Here is a 20,869-nt window from a genome sequence, read left to right as displayed (position 1 = left end):
AATAACAAGGAGACACTAGAGAAGCCCAAATTGTGGGATGTTTTATAAAACAACTGTCCTAGACTCCAAAAATGCCAATGACATGAAAGACCAAAAAAAAAAAAAAAAAAAAGTGGGAAAAATTGTTCCAGGTTAATGGAAACTAAAGAGACATGACAATTTTACTTTTATTTTTTTTAAAGATTTTATTTATTTATTTGACAGAGAGACACACAGAGAGAGGGGGAACACAAGCAGGGGGAGTGGGAGAGGGAGAAGCAGGCTTCCCGCAGGGCAGGGAGCCCGATGAGGGGCTCGATCCCAGGACCCTGGGATCATGACCTGAGCCGAAGGCAAACGCTTATGGAATGAGCCACCCAGGTGCCCCAAGACATGACAATTTTAAATGTTTTCTATGCTTCGGAAGAAAACTAAGAAGCTATAAAGGACATAATCAGGCCAACTGGAGAAATTCGAACATGGACCATTCTTAGGTATTAGTTTATCAAATTTGTATTTATTGAGTGTGATGATGACATCACAATTATGTAGAGAAGTGTTTTTATTTTTAGGAGACACATGCTAAAGATTTCAGGCGTGAAGAGTTATCATATCAGCAACTTTTATTTTATTTATTTATTTTTATTTATTTATTTATTTTTAAAGATTTTATTTATTTATTTGAGAGAGAGAGACTGAGAGAGAGAGCACATGAGAGGGGGGAGGGTTGGGAGGGTCAGAGGGAGAAGCAGACTCCCTGCCGAGCAGGGAGCCCGATGCGGGACTCGATCCAGGGACTCCAGGATCATGACCTGAGCCGAAGGCAGTCGCTTAACCAACTGAGCCACCCAGGCGCCCGTATCAGCAACTTTTAAATGGTTCAGAGGATAAATGTGTATGTGTGTGTACGTGCATACATGCACACAGAGCTACAACAACTATGGCAAAATTAGTGGACCTATATGAGAGGTGTGTGGTGTTTATTGTACAGTTCTTCCAACTTTTCTGTTTATCTGAATTTCTTTTTATTTTATTTTATTTTATTATGTTAGTCACCATACAATGTATCATTAGTTTTTGATATAGTGATCCACGATTCATTGTTTTTGTATAACACCCAGTGCTCCATCCAGTATGTGCCCTCCTTAATACCCATCACCGGGCTAACTCATCCACCTACGCTGCTCCCCCGTAAAACCCTCAGTTTGTTTCTCAGAATCCATAGTCTCTCATGGTTTGTCTCTCGCTCCGATTCCCCCCCGCCTTCATTTTTCCCTTCCTTCGCCTAATGTCCTCCATGTTATTCCTTATGTTCCACAAACAAGTGAAACCATATGATAATTGACTTTCTCTGCTTGACTTATTTCACTTGGCATAATCTCTTCCAGTCCCATCCATGTTGATGTAAAAGTTGGGTATTCATCTTTTCTGAAGGCTGAGTAATATTCCATTGTATATATGGACCACATCTTCTTTATCCATTCATCTGTTGAAGGGCATCTCAGCTCTTTCCACGGTTTGGCTATTATGGACATTGCTGCTATGAACATTGGGGTGCATATGGCCCTTCTTTTCACTACATCTGTGTCTTCAATGCCATCCCGATCAAAATTCCAATGACATTTTTCAAAGTGTTGGAACAAACAATCCTAAAATTTGTATGGAATCAGAAAAGACCCCGAATCGCCAAGGAAATGTTGAAAAAGAAAAACAAAGCTGGGGGCATCACGTTGCCAGATTTCAGCTATATTACAAAGCAGTGACCACCAAGACAGCATGGTACTGGCACAAAAACAGACATATAGACCAATGGAATAGAATAGAGAGCCCAGAAATGGACCCTCAACTCTATGGTCAAATAATCTTCGACAAAGTAGGAAAAAATATGCAATGGAAAAAAGACAGTCTCTTCAATAAATGGTGCTGGGAAAATTGGACAGCTATATACAGAAGAATGAAACTCGACCATTCTCTAATACCATACACAAAGATAAACTCAAAATGGATGAAAGACCTCAATGTGAGACAGGAATCCATCAAAATCCTAGAGGAGAACATAGGCAGTAACCTCTTTGACATCGCCCACAGCAACTTCTTTCAAGATACATCTCCAAAGGCTAGTGAAACAAAAGCAAAAATAAACTTTTGGGACTTCATCAAGATAAAAAGCTTCTGCACAGCAAAGGACACAGTCAACAAAACAGGGAGGCAACCCACAGAATGGGAGAAGATATTTGCAAATGACACTACAGATAAAGGGCTGGTATCCAAGGTCTATAAAGAACTTTTCAAACTCAACACCCAAAAAACAAATAATCAAGTCAAAAAATGGGCAGAAGACATGAACAGACACTTCTCCAAAGAAGACATACAAATGGCTAACAGACACATGAAAAAATGTTCATCATCATTAGCCATCAGGGAAATTCAAATCAAAACCACATTGAGATACCACCTTACACCAGTTAGAATGGCAAAAATTGACAAGGCAAGAAACAACAAATGTTGGAGAGGCTGTGGAGAAAGGGGAACCCTCTTACACTGTTGGTGGGAATGCAAGTTGGTACAGCCACTCTGGAAAACAGTGTGGAGGTGCCTCAAAAAATTAAAAATAGAGCTACCCTATGACCCAGCAATTGCACTACTGGGTGTTTATCTGAATTTCTTAAAATATAAAGCTGAGGGGAAAATGGAGGCAAAATAATGACAGTCTCTAAAAAGCAATTTAATGAGGTAATATCAGTAATGAGTCTGGCACACAGTAGATGCTCAATAAAACACTATTGGGGGTTAATATTTACCTAAGATCAAATGACTAAACCTTTGCAAAGCATCATTTATTATTCATCCAACAAACATAACACTCAACAGCACTTTATATGTGCAAGGGCTGTCCTAGGAGCTGGGGACAGAGGGAAGAAAAAGACACATTCTCTTCTGATGGGGAGCTTAAAAGACAGTGGAGGAAGACGTAAGAACAGGTGACTACAACACAGATAAATGCCAGAGAGGAAAAGTGAGGCTTGGTAAAAGAGTGACTGATTGCTTCAGGTTAAGACCAAGTACTTGGTACCAGCTGTCGACTTCCTGGTTGCAGTGGTACAGTAGCCAACATGTTGCAACTGAATTTCTGGGTGTACCAACCATCCTCCAGACGGGCCAGCTTACCTAAGTACTGAGCTCCTGGCCATAGAATGTCCAGACCGACACTGGGATGAACTTCTGTCTGGGATGTGAGAATCGGAATTCTCAAGCTGGGAATGCCCTGCCCAGGCTCTAGTCACACTGGCCTTCCTTTGGTTTCTCCAGGTAACCCTGGTCCACCTTCCGCAGCTCCAACCAATCTACTTCCCCCGTCCCTCAGATCCCTTCCTCAGAAGCCTTTCCTGAACATTCCCAAGGCTCCTGCTGCACTCTGGGTTGCTTTTCTTCAGTGCTCTGCTTCAGCCATAAAGAATTCATTTTTGCAAAATTATCTGGTCCATGTCCAATGTCATCATTAGACTATAAACTCCAAGAGGACAGAAACTGCTTCTCTCACATTCACACTGGTCTCCCCAGTACCTGCATGGTGCCCTGCATGCATGGGGATGAAATAAACATTGCTGAATGAAGAGTCCAGGAAATCTCTGCGGCTTCTCAGAGAAGCGAATGGGAAGGGAACACACATTTTTTTAAATTGTCTAATAAGTGCCAGGCTCTGTGCCAGGTAGTCCACATCCATCATCTTATTGATTCCTCAGAGACACTCTGAGACGTGGGTATCACTAGCCCCATTTTACAAATGAAGAGATAAGGGACTGTATACATCTGGCTAACAGACCGGCAAATGCCAGCAGAGCCAGGATTCAAATCTAGTATGGTTATTTTCAAAGACACCCCCACGGCCCCCTTCATACTGCACCCCTGTCTTACGCTTTTCCAGGGATTTTGGCTGCATCAGTGGAAATTAGAAAGATCATGAAGGCGATCCTAACAACTATGCCTACATTGAGGAAAAATGCCTTTGCGTAAGCCACATTCACAGGCATTATCTTTTTCAGTCTTATAACTGGTCTAACAGTTGGTGAATGCCTAAGTGATTTCTGACATATGTTTTTTTTGTTTAAAAAAGTGGAATCGGAGCGCCTGGGTGGCTCAGTTGTTAGGTGTCTGCCTTCGGCTCAGGTCATGATCCCGGGGTCCTGGGATCGAGCCCCGCATTGGGCTCTCTGCTCAGCGGAAAGCCTGCTTCTCCCTCTCCCACTCCCCCTGCTTGTGTTCCCTCTCTCACTGTGTCTCTCTCTGTCAAATAAATAAATAAAATCTTTAAAAAAATAAAAAATAAAAAAAATAAAAAAGTAGGATCTTGTGTACTTTCTCCTTTTGTCTTTCAAACTCATTTGTGGTGGTTTGTTGTTGATTTTTGCCACATAGATGTTTTAAAGCATTTAGTAGTCAAATTTGTTAAACCTTTCTTTAAGATTTGTTTTATAAATCATAGAAGTAAAAATAAATAAATCATAGAACTAATTTACTCATGTTTTTCTTATAGTCTACTTATTTATTGATTTTACCTTTTTCTTAAAAGATTTTATTTATTTATTTGAGAGAGAGCGCACGCGAGCCAGGGGGAGGGGCAAAGGGAGAAGTAGAAGCAGGGAGCTAGACTTGGGGTTTGATCCCAGGACTCTGGGATCATGACTTGAGCTAAAGGCAGATGCTTAACCGAATGAGCCACCCAGGCACTCCAACTTTTTTTTTTTTTTTTGTACATTTAAGTGTTTGGTCCATTTGTGGTGAGGTAGGAATCCAGGTTTTTGTTTTGTTTTTTTTTCAAATGGCCTACTAATTATATCATCTCCATTGATTGACTAACCCAAAGGACTTACTTCTCTGATGGGTTCCCATCATTCCCACTGGTATTCAGACTAAAGACAACACTGGTGTCAGGGGAGCTCATAAGAAAGGCTGTATTTATTTCTGAAAGAAATCAGAAAATCCTGAGGACAGTCCCAGGTCCACACCTGACTCGCAGGATGGCCTTGGACAGGTCCTTTTCTCACTGGGCACCTCACTCTGAGTTTAAAGCTCTATGCTGGGGTGGGGGTGGGGGGCAAAGAGAGAGAGTGCAAAGTGATCTCTGGCACTGATAATTATTCATCTAAAAGAGTCCTAAAGAATTCTTGCCTTAAAAAGAAATGTAAATTAAAATAACACCAAGAAACCTTTTTTCCTTTTTTTTTTTTTTTTTTTTTTACATCTATCAGACAGGCAAATACTGAAAAGATTGATGTACTTACTCATTGTTGGCAAAGATGTAGGAAAATAAACTCTCCTAAGCTGGCTGCTAATGGGAGTGTAAATGGATTCCGCTTTTGGGAGGGCAATTTGGCCACATTTATCAAATGTAAAATGCACATATTCTTGAACCCAGCTATTCCACTTGGAGGAATTCTGAAAAGTAGAGAATGAGATGAAGATATTCACTGAAATGTTCATTATTGAAAAAAAAAAAACTGGAAACAACCCAAATGTCTATCAATCAAAAGTTGGATAAATGATAATATACTGTAGTAGTTAGGGGTGTTAAAAAGAAAACCGCACACCCAAAATAGAGTCAGCTATGCTAGGCCATGTCACCAAACTGGGGCTTAGTAGCTAACCTCACTGCAGTCTTGACCTCCCTCAGAGATAGTCTTAACTGGTCAGTCAGGAATCGTATGGTCAGCACCAGTAAGGTAATCTGTCACATGGGCCCTCTCCATCCCCCAAAACAAGATGAGGTAATCCACCTAATAAGACCCTTTTGTCCCCAAAGGAAGGTGACCTCACCCAAAATAATCCTTTCTTCTTTTTTTTTTTTTTTAAAGATTTTATTTATTTATTTGAGAGAGAGAGAGCACATGAGAGGGGGGAGGGTCGGGAGGGTCAGAGGGAGAAGCAGACTCCCTGCCGAGCAGGGAGCCCGATGTGGGACTCGATCCAGGGACTCCAGGATCATGACCTGAGCCGAAGGCAGTCGTTTAAGCAACCGAGCCACCCAGGCGCCCAATAATCCTTTCTTCTGTTTATGATTTCCTTGCCCTGCCTTTAATAACCTTTCCCTTTCTGTAGCCCTTTGGCGCTCCCTTTTACTTGCTAGATGGGAAGCTGCCCGATTCATGAACTGATTCATAAAGCTAATTCAATCTTTAAAATTTCCTTGGTTGAACTTTTGTTCTCTAACAGGGGTTTGAATTCTGGCTTCCCCACTTGCTAGTTGTGTGACATTGTGCAAATGACTTAACCTCTCTGTATCTGAGTTTTCGCATTAGTAAAAATGGAGTGACAGTAGAGTCTACCTCATAGTCTTGTGAGGGTTAAATGAGCTAATACTATAAAGTACTGACAACAGTGTCTGGCACATAGTGAGCACCCCCAAAATATGAGCAATTATAACCATAATATATGTTTGGGTGAAAATTTTGAAAATTTATGGAGTGTTGTTTCAGTGATATGTTGAGTGCTATCTTTGGGGGTTACCTGATTCTACAGGGGTCTGAGTCTTTCATTGTCTTTGACCAGACTATTTCACAACCCTGTAAGTTACAGAAAAGTGATGGTAATACAAATTATTCTTGCCCACAGAAATGCAAATTGATCTTGTCCTATAAATGTACAATTTAAGAGATAATTCCAAACACCACTTTATTGCCCTAAAGATAATAACCAACTTTGCATCTATTAGCAAATTTATATATAGATCTAGATCTAGATCTATCTGATTCTCCTTTGAACTGGTTTTAGCTTATGACTGTTTCTTTCATTAATTATTGAGTTACATACAATCTTTGACAAGTGCTCCTTTTATATTTGTATGAGTCACAATACAAATTTTAAAAATTTGTAACAGTAGGGCGCCTGGGTGGCTCAGTTGGTTAAGCGACTGCCTCGGCTCAGGTCATGATCCTGGAGTCCCTGGATCGAGTCCCGCATCGGGCTCCCTGCTCAGCAGAGAGCCTGCTTCTGCCTCTGACCCTCCCCCCTCTCATGTGCTCTCTCTCTCTCATTCTCTCTGTCTCAAATAAATAAATAAAATCTTTAAAAAAAATTTTTTTTAACAGTATTTCTAGTTTGATCCTCTCCTCATTATGAAGATACATGTCTTTATACTTTTAGAGAAAGCCTAGAAGGATGAAAACAAAAAATGTTTATGAAGAATATTTCAGGGAGGGGTCACCTGGCTGGCTCAGGAGGCGGAGCGTACAACTCTTGATCTCGGGGTTGTGAGTTTGAGCCCCATATTGGATGTACAGGTTACTTAAAAATAAAATCTTGAAAAAAAAAATGTCTCAGGCAGGGGTAGGTAAATAATATTTCAGTTGACTCTGAGTCTCTTCTTTATACATTTCTATACTGTCCAAACATTTTCATGCAGAACATCTGTTTTATGGCATGTTAAAAAAAATTCTCCTTTTTAAAAGACAAAACAGAAAATTCTCCTGCTGGAACCAGTCATTTGGGATGGGAGGAGAGTCATAAGAGGTCAAGTGTGAACAGCTTCCTCACTTGTAGGGCTTTGTGGTTGGTTATTTAGGTAAGGAAACCCCTTGGCAAGCGGGGAGGCCAGCTTAGTCTCCAGCAGACCTGTTTTTCCTGAGATAGGGCACTCAGGCCCAAAACAACCTGAAGTGGCAAAGTCTCAAAGTGTTCTCCATGGCCAGCCTGGGGGTGGTCAAGTATGAGGCTTGGACCTCACTGCTGGCTCTTTCAGCCTCTTTGATCTTGAGCTGATCAATTAATTCAGCCTCAAGCCACAGCCAACAGAAAATCAGCCCTGGAAGAGACTCTGGTCCCTTCTTACTACTGATGGGAAAACAAGCCTGGGGAGGGGAGGGAAACAGCAGAGGTCACAGAGCAAATTACGGATCATTCTAGCACTAGAATCCCAGAATCCAAAGTCCTGGCCCAATGAGCTTCTACCTCACCAGATTGGACTGATGGTGAAGGGCCTCCAATGCCAAGCCAAGAAGACTCGCCCATGAAAAGTGGGCATGTTGAACAGAACAAGCCAGCTCCAAGATCAAGCAAGGGCTGGGCTTTAGGAAGAATCTTCATTCAGAACTCGGGCATTAGCATACCCCTCCCCATCTGGGGGCTGGGCCAGGCAAGGGAGGCTACTCTTGTGACCTAAGACTTTACAGACCTTTAATAAATTGTCATTGCAAAGCTGCCTGCCATTTTAATTGCACTTGAGGGGTGCAATTTTTTTGTTTGAGGAAAAACAGTGTTAGGAGACTTTTGTTATATGAAGAGAGATGGAGATCCCCCTTGAAATGGAGCCCTTTAGGATAATAAGGCAGCATAAAGGAAGGGCTGAGCTCCTGGTAGGTCTGGAGTACTGTGATGTCAACTGGCTTTTCTTGGGGCTGGAGCTGGACTGGGGCGAGGGGCATCTCCTCATGGTCCCTGCCAGGAACTGGGGAGAGGCGCCATCCCCCTCCCCCGGGACCCAGGAGGCCAGGACAGGCAGTGGATTCTGGCATCCAGTCTTAAGTTCCTCATTATTATGTGCAGTGTTCCTTAGCCTTGAGGCCCCAAATTGCACAATTTTGCCGTTTCAATGAGCTACCTACACTACTATTTACTTAATATTTTTCTGTAAGTCTATTCACTTTTTAAAAAAAAAGATTTTATTTATTTATTTGACAGAGACACAGCGAGAGAGGGAACGCAAGCAGGGGAGTGGGAGAGGGAGAAGCAGGCTTCCCACTGAGTAGGGAGCCCATGTGGGGCTCGATCCCAGGACTCTGGGATCATGACCTGAGCCGAAGGTAGGTGCTTAATGACTGAGCCACCCAGGTGCCCCAGTCTATTCACTTTTAATAACAAGGACATTTATATGGCAACGTAGATGGGAAATCAACATCATTTCCATAAAAATAAATACAAGGAAAACAGAACAGTGTGATTAAATTTTAGCTAGATACTGTCGCCTGCTTTCTCTTCGTTAAAAAGGGAGTTTGGCACATGTTAGAGAAGTTTTACAAGGAAATCAGATACTATGAGAGGCTTTCCTGAATTTAATCAGAAGGAATGGAAGATAATGGAAAATAGAGTAACTGCCTTACAATGTGGTTATTACTTTTTTTCAAAGATTTACTTATTTATTTGAGAGAGAGAGAAAGAGAGAGACAGAGCACGGCGGAGAGGGGCAGAGAGAGAGGGAGAGAGAATCTCCTGCAGAGTCCCCCCTGAGCACAGAGCTCAATGTGGGGCTCAATGCCACCACCCTGAGATCATGTGTGGTTCAATTCCTTAATGCCTTTGTGTAAAACAGCTTCAGTGAGGTGTGGTTCCTCCACTATACTAGCCATACTTTAGAAAATGCTGTGGACAGGACCCTGCTCTCCCACCAACTAGCTGAGTGACTTTGGGAAAGCTCCTCTACCTCTCTGAACCCCCAATTCCTCACCTGCAAAAGGGCTATGTAGGCAGAAATGAATCCAGAGGCTTCTCTGAGAGATAATAATGGTGATAATGATGAGGATGATAATGATGCTATCAGGGAGGCATTGGTAGAATTCCTTAAGCTAGTGTTCGGTGTGCTTTGGGGAAATGAATTACTAGTCTGGGTCTTTGCTTAAGCAAAGAAAAGCAGAGAGAAGAGTGCAGGCAGAGCAGCAGAAAAGCCACTGGGTCCGCAGAAATGAGCTACCCACCAGGATGGGTTTGTGCAAAATGGAAGTGCTCCCTGGATTCTCAGAAATGTCAAGGAAGTGAAACTGAATAAGGATATTGGACTTCTGGTGGTCATGGGGGATGGATGTTCAGACAGTACTGGTTGAGTACTAAAGTGAAGGGTAACTGCTAAATGCCAAACAATGAGGAGCTGAGTATTATGATTACTGTCCTCCACTTTACATACAAGGAAAATGAGACTCTATAATACTAGGCGGCTGCCAGAAAATTCACAGCAGACCTACGCCCCATGCCTTCATTCTTTTCAGTATTTCAACAAATGTTCTCAACATGCTTAAGCCCTGGGTCAGGGCAGCGCTGGGATACACACATTAAAAAATAAGAAGAAGATGAGGATTTGTAAAACAAAGTGGACAACATGATCTTACTTATGTAAAAGAAAATACAGTGAAGCTATATCTTCATGTATGTGCACCCACATATACAAAGGCTTAGAAACAGATCTGTAGGGACACCTGGGTGGCTCAGTCGATTGAACATCTGCCTTTGGCTTGGGTCATGATCTGGGGGTCCTGGGATCAGGTCCGGGGATCGAGTTTCGCATTGGGCTCCTTGCTCAATGGGAAGTCTGCTTCTCCCTCTGCCTGTCTCTCTCTGTCTCTGACTAATAAATAAAATCTTTGGGAAAAAAAAAAGAAATAGATCTGGTAGCAGTGGGCACTGGGTGGAGTCAGGTACGGAAACAGGGACTTTAGCTTTACCTGTATTGTTTGAGATAGTAGTAGTAGTAGTAATAATAATAATAATAATACATTTCTATATTATTTGGGTTATTGAAATTTTTTTTAAATGACAGTATGAGCTGAATTGTGTCCCAGCCTCAATTCATATGTTGAAAGTCCTAACCTCGGCACCTCAGAATGTGGCTGTATTTGGAGATAAGGTGTTTAAGAGGTAATTAAGCTAAAATGAGGTCATGGGGAAGGGCTCTAATCCAACATGACTAGTGTCCTTACAGGCAGAGGAAATCTGGGACACAGAGACACACACAGGGAAGAACATGTGAAGACACAGGCAGAAGTTAGCCATCTACAAGCCAAGGAGAGAGGACTCAGAAGAAACCAACCCCCTGACACCTTGATCTTGGACTTCCACCCCCCAGAATTGTGAGAAAATAAATTTCTGTTGTTTAAAAGCCACCCAGTCTATGATGTTTGTTATGGCCACTGCTAATGAAAAAAATATTCAATAACACTTGTTCACGATGGTAAGGCAGCCTTCATTCTGGACTATAGTGTTAGGTATAGGGGCTGTGATGGGATTTTACAGTGAGGCAGAGAGATTGGCTCAACTCCAAGCAGAGCATGGGCTACTAAGAATTTGTAGCCAGGGAGTAGCGTGGGGTCAGGGGATGGAAAATTACTAAGAGGAAACATCAGGAGGTGTGTGTGGCGGGGTACTGGCTAAATTGACCTAAAAGATTTTTATTGAAGACAGGCCCAGTGTTTGGACATCATTTGATGGATGGTGGAGGATGAGGAACCTGATCAGATAGTGAAGGTGATCAGGTATCAAGAGTTGGGGGTTCTTGCTAAAGTGACTTAGCAGGGTTCTTGTTAAAACTGGATTTTATAAGGGAATGCACAGATGGGTCCAAGAGAAGCTTCAGGAAGCTGACTAAAGTTTGCTCAAGCAAAGAATTTTTGTTACAGTCCCAGCAAATGAATACAATGACCAAGGTAAGTTCCTGACTTCCAGGAGCTTCTAGCCTCGTGGGAGAAGCAGCTAACAGTACAACCCTACTACAATACCAGAAAAACTGGGGAAGGTGCTACAAATGCAGAAGTAAGGTATTACAGAACCCCAGGGTGGGAGGACACTATTGGGTCTGCAGGTTTCATAGAGGAAGTGGCTTTTAAGCTGGGCCTTGAATGATGAGTAGCAGAGAGAACTCAGGGGTGGGTTGTTGGGGGTGGGGAGTGGGAAAGATAGGGACTCTTTCTGGAGGAAACACACAAGCAAAGACCTGGCAGTGAAGGTCTGTTCTGGGTCAGGTTAAGACAGGGGAGCTACACCTGAGCACAGGCTTCCCAAGAAGACCAGGGAGATGTAGCTGGAAGCATTCTTTGGAAGGTGCCATTTGTCGGCTATTGGCTAACATGGAGGGAGTAACGTCATCATATTTACTTTGTAGGAAGACCACCCTGACAGTCCATGAGCCAGGGGTTGAAAAGTGATGGTTCGAGCACCTTCTGTGGAGCACCTCCAATCAGGTCCACAGAAATGTTTTGTTTGGCTCTTCTAGTTTTTTTTTTAAATTAACTGTTCTAACAGTCAACAAATTATGAATAATTTGAATAATTCAATTAATAATTTATTAATATAATTTGAACGTACATATTTATAATAGTAAATATTACATTAATTTTATATGAACAAATGAAATAAAATCTCTTATAATCATGTTAATATATTTATATGTAAATTATAGATATTAATAAGTTGGAAGAGCTCATAAAATTTCAAATTTTTTGAAAATCTTTTAATAAGCGTTGTGGGTTGAACCGTGTTTGCACACAAGGTATGTTGAAGTCCTAACCTTTGGTTACCTGTGAATTTGACCTAATTTGGAAATAGAGTCTTTGCAGATGCAATTAAGATGAGGTCATGCTGGAGCAGGAGAGGCCCTTAATCCAATATGAACTGTGTCCTTATAAGAAGAGAATAAGGGACACAGATACACCAGAGGGAGAATGCCATGTGGCTGATGACAGAGGCAGAGACTGGAACGATACAGCTTCAAGCCAAGGAACAGCAAGGATTGACGGTCATCACCAGAAGCTAGAAAAGGCAAGGAAGGATTCAGCCCGCTTTCAGAGGGTGCAGGGCCCTGCCAACGTCTTGATTTCAGATTCCTGACTCCCAGAACTGTGGGAGAACACATTTCTGTTGTTTTAAACTCCCCAGTGTGTGGTAGTTTGTGACCGCTTCTGTAGGAAGCATACAATAAGGAACCTGTGTGCCCTCCTGGCAACAATTGGCTGGCATCCCCTCCCAGGTGGCATCCCTCATTCCTCCTAAGATGTGGACTCTGCAGCAATAGTTCGGGAGAGAGATGAGGTCTCAACTAACGGCACCAGCAATGGGTGAAAAGGTTTGTTCTTAGAAATGGCCATTCTTTACCTTGTGGAAGGGGATAGAGTAATATTTATTATTATTACGTATTATAGGTTATATTTTATATCATTACCATGAGTCAGGTCCTATGCTGAGGGCTTTTTTTTTTTTTTTTTTAAAGATTTATTCATTTGAGTGAGAGTGTGTGCAAGAGAGAGCACGAGCAGGGGGGTAAGGGCAGAGGGAGAGGGAGAAGCAGGCTCCCCGTTGAGCAGGAGCCCAATGTAGGGCTCCATCCTAGGACTCTGGGATCATGACCTGAGCTGAAGGCAGACACTTAACTGACTGAGCCACCCAAGTGCCCTGCTGAGGTCTTTTATATGTTGTACCACTTAATCCTCCCCACAACATTATATAAAATCCCCACTCTACAGATGAGAACACCGAGGCTCGGAGAGGTTACACAGCTTAGGTGATAAGAACTAATATTGCATCATTGCCTACTAGGTGCCAGGCACTGAGCTGAGTCCTTTATGTGTGAGCCCACTGAATCCTCCCAATACCCTTCGAGGTAGGTACCATTAGTAACTCCAATTATTTCCCCTCTCCCCTGTTGAGATGAGGAAAGTGAGGCACCACAGGTCAAGTAACTTGTTCCAGTTAGTCACCACTGGAGCTGGATGATGGATGCAGCATTCCGTGTTCTCTGTGTTTCTGTCTGGATCCACAGCCCTTGCTCTATAAAGGCGTGGACTTGCTGGTCATCTTTCATTCATTTGTTCACCGATAAATGCTTTTATGTTTCATGCGTATTTGAAGGGGGCAGCTGGGCGTAGCAGAGAGAGTATACATTCAAGTGCTCAGAGACTTGGGTTCTGGTCTAGCCTGGGCTTCAGTTTCCCCATCTGTGAAATGTGCAGATTCTCCTGGCCGATCTTGAAGGTCCCTTCTTGCACCAAGAGTCTATATTTTTGTGATTCCCCAGCCTTGGGAAAAAGTTACCAATCATTAATACAACAGGTCAGGATGCTAACTCATTTGCCAATGCCTCAGCAAATAAATGACAGAGCCAGGAGTTGAATCCAAGTACACCAAGTACCAAAAGCTTCTCCACTTCCCCGAGTTTGGAAAAGAGAGGAACTAAAACAGAGACGGAGGACATACTGCTGCCAAACCAGATCCATGTGAGCAACACAACTGGGACCAATGTCCAAAGTCCAGGAGTTCTGACTGGGGAGCTGGCCTGGTGTGGGCCTATTACACCCTCTTGTGGAGCTTGTCCGCAATGCTCTGGTCAGCCAGCTTTTTCATTTTGATACCAGAATAGATGTGGGAATCAGGGAAGCAGAAAGTAGTTGTCCCAAGAGATTTGAAAACCAGTGACCCCAGTTATTGTCCCAAAACAGAGACCGTTTGAAGGCATCTGTCCCTTAGTGAAGCCCAGATGCCCTGTGTTCATTTACTGATGAAGCAGATTGTTTGTTTCTGTTTTTATGTCTTGTACATACTTGTATCAGGTATAAACAGTAATCCAACAGAAATGGTACCCTTCTTCCTTAGCTCAGGGTGACGGAGGTCAGACATTAAACCTATAAAACCCAGAATACAATGAAGGCAAGAAAGAATTCTTCCTTCCCACACCTTTTTCTCTGCTCTCTCTCCAATATCTGGATGGGAAAAGAATCTTAGGCAAGATCGAAGAATGAGAGATAAAGATTTTTAAGCATAATAATCCATTAAAATTATGTCTATCTGCTCTCAAAAGTTTCACTTGTGTCACAGATACTGTGTTCTGGGGATTCTAAAATAACTAAATCCTCACCTACACTGAGGCACTACGAGGAAGGAGAGAGCACCTCTCCCCCCAGTGAAGCAAGAGGCAGTGTCCAGAATTAGGCCTGAAGTCTGCAGGGATGTCCTCCAGAAGCGACCTGACACCCTGGGCACCCAAGAGGGGTGGGAATGAGGGGGGCGGGTTATGGCGGAGAGGAATTTTAGATATATTTCTAACCTTCACAACAATCCAATAAACTAGGGGCTACCATACCTATTTTACAGATGAGGAAACTAAGGTCCAGAGAGATTAAGAACCTTGCCTAAGTCTGAGAGCTAATAGGCTGTGGAGTTGGGATCTAAGTCTTGGCAAAGCAATAGATTAGCAATCCAAAGTCTGGTTTCTAGTCCCAGGTCTGAACCCGCTTGCTGAGTGACTGTTGAGCAAGTCATTTAACATCTCAGATCTCTGTTTTCTCTTCTGCATAATGATGGCTAAAAAGGTGTCCATAGACCCTTCCTGGTTTGCCAATATAAGAGTCTGAGCAGAAAAACAGGAAGGAGGCCCTGAGGGGCTCCAATGGACAGGAGGAGAGAGGAGCTCAAGTCCAAGTGCAATCATTAGTCACTGAAGAGTGAATCACTGGTGAGTGAATGCCTTAACTGTGATGTGTGCTCACTCCCAAACGGATCTCACAGCTTTCTCAGTAAGAGAACACAGAACTTATGAGACCTCAGATTCCCTTATCCAGCAGATTTTAAAGTTTTAAACAGAAGTACCATCCATAAAAACCTTCAAAATATTAACTGCTCTGTGAGGTTTTTTGCGGGGAGCGGGTGCTTAAGGAGGGGATTGACAGGGGATAGAGCCCACCTACTCGGACCCCAGAGTATGCCAGGGAGGTTCAAATAGGTGGGCTCCATCCCTCCTCTGCCCCTTCCCAAAATGTTTGGGGTGGCACGCAGGTATGGGAAAGGGAAGGCCCAGCCCAGTTTGCCCTGGGCCCTATTCCAGTCAGTCTTTCTGACCAGCTGAGCCTTCAGGTGCCTTGTTCCCATTCTTCCCCTCTTCTTTCTCTCTCCCAATTATTTTTATTATTCGGCAAAAACCCTTCTGATCTTGGTTGAATACCATGACAGCAGATAAAGGTTTTTGTTTTTTTTTTCCTTTCCCAGTTTACATGGAGAAACTGCTCCAGGAGCTATTCATTTTGGCCCTCAGAAATAATAATGGCAGCTACCATTTCCCATGGGCTCATTCACTACCAGGCACTCGGCAAAGAGCTTTGCATGCTTTACCTCATTTTCTCTTCACAACTACCAGAGGAATTAGACACTCCTATTTCCTCCTTTTGGAGGCAAGGAAATGAAGAATTAGAGACTTTACGGAACCTATCCAAAGACACACAGCTCCTCAGAGGCCAGGCTGGGGCTCAAATCCAATTACAGTGTCGGATAATTTCCGACCTGTCAGTGTGGGTCCTTCTTGTATTTGTTGGCTGTGCTATGGTTGCTTCCTCCGCTATTTCTAAGCCTTGCTCTGTGTTCATTGTGGATGGTAGAGGGGAACCCCCTTTTCTCCAGTCTGGGTTTCAATGCGGAAGGGTTTTTTCTAAGCACATTTCCTGCTTTCTCTCCCTGCTTTATCCATTCCTGGGTAGATGAGGAACTGCTCCCTTTGGTAAATTTGAGAATACCTGGTTGTGCTCAACTCAGCATTGTCCTCCTTCTTACTGGGAGGGAGCTACTCCTGGGGCTCTGCCCCCTGTTAGCCGTGGGGGCTGTCCTGGTCTTGCAGCCGGGTTCTGGGACTCACTATTAGTGGTGCCCTTCAGCTACCAGCCCTTCAGCTTCTTCTCCAACCTTGTTTACTATCACTAGTAAAGGTGATCTTTACTGGCTCCCCTCTGCTCCTTTTTGTTTTATGTCCCAGCTTGTTTAGAATGCAGGCAAAGCAAATGGGATGCCATTTACTCAGAGTCCCTCAGAGAGCCCAAAAGGGGCATCCTGGGGGAATTACACTGGTGGAAAAATTTCATGGTCTGCTGCTGGCTCCAATCCTTACCTTGGTGACTTCAGAGTGTAACTCCAACTTCCCCAGGCCTTCGAGGTCTAATGCCTGTCCTCTCTTAAGCGAAAGGCGGTGTGGCAAAAATGGCTAGTTGTTTCTCAGTGTCTGTTCTTTTCTCCCCCTATTAATAATAATCCTGCCCTGAATAAAGACTAAATTCCCCAGCATCCCTTGCAGCTAGGTGTGTGGCCACATGACTCATCAATGGGAGGTAATGAGAAGTGATGAGCACAACTTCTGGGTCATACATTAAAGGGAAGGCCCTTACTAACCGCTTCTTTTCCTCCCTTCTGCTGGCTGGAATGGGACATGATGGTGGCAGCTGAAGTAAATATTTTGAACCATGAGAGGAAAGCTATGTTTTTTGGGTAGCAGTGCAACAACCAAGGACGATCTGAAAAATGGCCACCTTCAAGCTGCCATATCAGCCCTTGACTACCTATCCAGACTTCCTTGTGAGACAGCAGTAAACCTCTAACTTGTGAAAGCCTCTGTCATTTTTGGGTCCCTTAGTTACAGCATCTGAACCCCATGTATCCTAACTAACACAGGTAGGAACCCAAGAAGTTGCTTCCCAATTTCAGGGAGGGATGGAAGGATCTGGCACCTGACTGACATGTATGAGGGAATCAGTGAATGAGGGAAGGATAGAAGGATTGAGCATTTGTTGAATGCTTAGGGTATTCCAGATACTGTGCCTGACACTTCAGCTATACTTTCTCAGTTGATCTGAACAACAATTCCACTGGGATACATTTATTATTCCATTATGTAGTTGAGGCTCAGAGAAGTTAAGTAATTTGACTAAGATCACATAACTAATAAAATGTTCGTTAGAAATGGAGCTAAAGTCACTGTGGTTCTCAAAACCATCTTCTTTCATCTACGGCATACCCCTCACTCACTCACCAAATGTAATACAACACAATGAAATCTTGCCCCGGCTGGAAGACAACCCTCCATGGGTCTCTTCTGTTTCTGCACATCTTGTGAGCAGAGGCACCGACTGTCATTTAACCCAGACTATTTTTTCAAGGATGTTTGTTTAGCAAACAGCCTTCAAAGATAGAGATAGTTTCCCTCCAGAGCAAAGGGCAGAAATGTTTACTGTCCACTATGAAAGATTTGGTTTCCTTAAGCTCAGAGTTCCTTTACTGTAACACATTGTGTGTTCAGACAGCCAAGAACGGATGCAAAGTGTTGACGTTCATGCTGCATGCTGTGCTGTGGAGAATATAGTCCTTTGTCTCTGACCCAGAAGTTTCATGTCTTCTGCATCTATCCATGAAACTGCATTAGGTTAAATTTTCAGCTTGCAACTAGGGTAAAATCCCAGTTCTTGACAGCACCTGCCAAATTTGTGTCATGGTGACAGTCACCATCAGTTTGATGTCACATCACGCATGCTTTTAACTTACATTATTTCAACTAAATGTAAAGGTCAACAGAGCAATAAAGAAAATTTAAATACTACTCTGTATGTGATAAAAGAGCTGAATCTGTTATTTTCTTAGTAGATCTCAGTTTTCGTGTAGATCTCATGGCGTGCTCATTTGGCCATAGTGAGTGTGATTCTAAAGTTCAAAGATGCACATTTTTTTCATGTAACATGGCCTCTAAACCCAAACCACCCACTTCTTCTGGTGGTCAGCCAAAGAGATGGCTATCATATCTGACACTAGAGGAAAACTAAGAGATGATAAATCAGTCTCTAGTGCAGAGCTTTCCTGAAAAATTTTAAGTACACTTTTCACCTTATATAATTTTGTGGTTGTTGCTGTTGTTGTTAACTTTAGAAATCATGCCCTAATAAGCTATGATGCCAGAGGATTATGTTTTGGGGGGATTGGTATAAGGTGGAGGGGTATGTTGGAGGGGGGACTATTTAAACGGTCACAATATTTCTTTTACAATTGAGTAGAATGCATACGTATCCTTACATTTATGCATCATTCTTCTTTTGTATCATGAATTTGCATCTAATCCTTTCTCCTATCCAGAGACTAAAGAGTCTTATGCACTTGATTTTTACTTCTCTGTCGATCTGCTAAATTTTGAAGTTCATCAATTGCTTTTTTTTTTTTTTTGGTTGACGTAGTAGTTTATTTTTATTGTTTGTTTTTACTTAATTGAATTATGTATCACTGGAGAGTAACCAACTAAACTTAAAAATACATTAGGCTTTTCAATCAGGTAGCACATGTACATGGTAATAAAATTCAGAGTATAAACTGTATTGGTTTTGCTGTATCTTCAATATTACCCAGGAATTGGAATACCAATATTTTAATATCTGGTTCTGGAATGGTGGCAACTCCAAAACCACTAGACAAAAAGGGGTAAGCGTAGAGAGAGACAGAGAGAGAGGGGGAAAAAAATCTATAATCCAAGATATGACAATGAATGAAAAATCTAAAATAAATAAACAAAATTAACCAATGAAATTAAGCCTTTAAAACCAATAAGGAGATTATTATTAAATAAACATGATAGATCTGAAAGTAACTTCAAATGTTTAGCCTTTGGAAAAAGATAAAGAATAGGAAAACACCTATTTTTACAAAAGAAATTATAAATATATAAACAGGTAAAAATGTAATAAGAATGAGTAGATATGACAAAGCAACAGTACCTCGAGTGATCCCACTCATCTCCCTAGGAAGGGGTGACCCCTCATCAATTTGCTTTATCTTCCAGCTGACTGCCAGCTTGTGTCATTCATGCCACATCCCGATGATGAACATCTCTTTGCTGCACTCCAATCTAGGACTGAGAGAACAAGGTATGTGTGGGTTGGTGGGGCAGTTTCAGTCCCCCCCCCCCATCTAGAGCCCTCCACCATGCCATCCAAAGCCCCCTGCCATGTGGTCTCTCTCTTGTGTTTTCCTTTGCCAAGGATACAATGGGGCAGAGCTTATCAGTTAGTCCAATGCCCAAACAGATATCTGGGGGGTTGCCAGTCTCCTCTTTCTATAGGCACACCCAGTCTTCACTAGTGATTCTCCTGGAGCCTTCCTCCCTTGCCTCTAGGAAGTGATACACTCCCTCATGGAGGGAGAAGGGATGAGTCTCTTTCTAGGACATTGTTCTTTCCTTAAGCCTGACTTCCCTCTCAACTCTCCATTCTTTCCACTGATTAGTGGTGATGGTTTGTCTGTGGGGAGAGAGGGTGGGAATGGAGAATGGGTGGGGAATAGTAGAGTGGAGGTAGGGGTTGGTGGAAGGGCTGGTTTCTCGAACAATGGCTCCTCAAATGTTCTCCTGGAAGATAGCTAGTTCCAGTCATTGGTAGTGGGTTCCTTATGGACTTTTTGGTTTCCGGAGTTGGGCCTCAGTAGCAGTTTCAGGACAGTAGGAAAAATCCCTCTCAATGTCCATTTACACAAATATATATATTCCCCCCCCCACCTCCTTACATAGTTTAACAGATGTTGGCATACTATTTACTTTTCTCCTTCTTGTTTTCACTTGAAGTATTTCTTAGAGATTGTTCCATATCAGGACACACTCATGTGCCTCAGTCTTTAATTGCTGCACACATTCCACAGTACGGATGTATTAAAATGTATGACAACAGCTCTCTAGTGATAGTTTGTCTCTAGTCTTTTGCAAACAGTGCTACACTCAATATTTTGTGTATACATCTCTTTCCATATAAACAAAACAAAAAAAAGTTAACTAGAAACCCTGATAGGCATCCAATGAACAGTTCTAATTATGCTGCAATAATTGGTCATAATCCCTCCTTTGAAAATTCTGTGACTTATTACAGGAAGTGATAATTTCTATAGTCTTCAACTGTATTGCTTAGCATGTAATAGGCACATTGCATTCACAACAATGTTTCTCTTCAGTGCTGCATCCAAGGTAATGTCTTCCACAGAGACTTAAGTAACAACCAGAGATCTACACCTAAGCTGCTACAAGTGAAAATAAGGGATGAAGTATAGAATGGTGCTTAGGAATGGGTGTTCTGAAGTCACATGTGCCTGAATTCAAGTCCCAGCACTGCCAATTTTTATGTCTTTTATAAAGTCTGTGCCCTATATGACACTCAGTTTTCTCATTCATAAAATGGGGCAAATATAGCACTGACTTTGTGGGGGTGTTGTAGGTATTAAGTAAGAAAGTATACATGATTCTTAGGTCAGTTCCCGTTTCACACTAGGTGTTCAATAAGCATTAGCTAGGTTTCAATTCCGGTGACAATTGGATATACAGAAACTTTCTAGCCAGACCTAAGTTCACAGCTGGACAAGTAATGGC

General features: G+C 42.5%; 1 long non-coding RNA gene across 1 annotated transcript; it reads right to left on the bottom strand.

Annotated features, from left to right (window-relative positions):
* Positions 1 to 209: 209 nt before the first annotated feature.
* On the bottom strand, positions 210 to 19,370 carry LOC123849963 (uncharacterized). The gene is made up of 3 exons (XR_010407721.1): positions 19,236 to 19,370; positions 5,262 to 5,415; positions 210 to 2,096 (listed from the first exon to the last, which is right to left on the bottom strand). It is a non-coding gene; the product is annotated as an uncharacterized LOC123849963 (long non-coding RNA).
* Positions 19,371 to 20,869: the final 1,499 nt, after the last annotated feature.

This window comes from Mirounga angustirostris, unplaced genomic scaffold (genome assembly GCF_029215605.1).
Source record: "Mirounga angustirostris isolate CCGP_5_RB_7025 unplaced genomic scaffold, mMirAng1.0.hap1 SCAF_15, whole genome shotgun sequence".
NCBI classification, from domain to species: Eukaryota; Metazoa; Chordata; class Mammalia; order Carnivora; family Phocidae; genus Mirounga; species Mirounga angustirostris.
The sequence above is the reverse complement of the archived record's forward strand: the minus strand, read 5'-3'. Positions and strand labels throughout refer to the sequence as shown.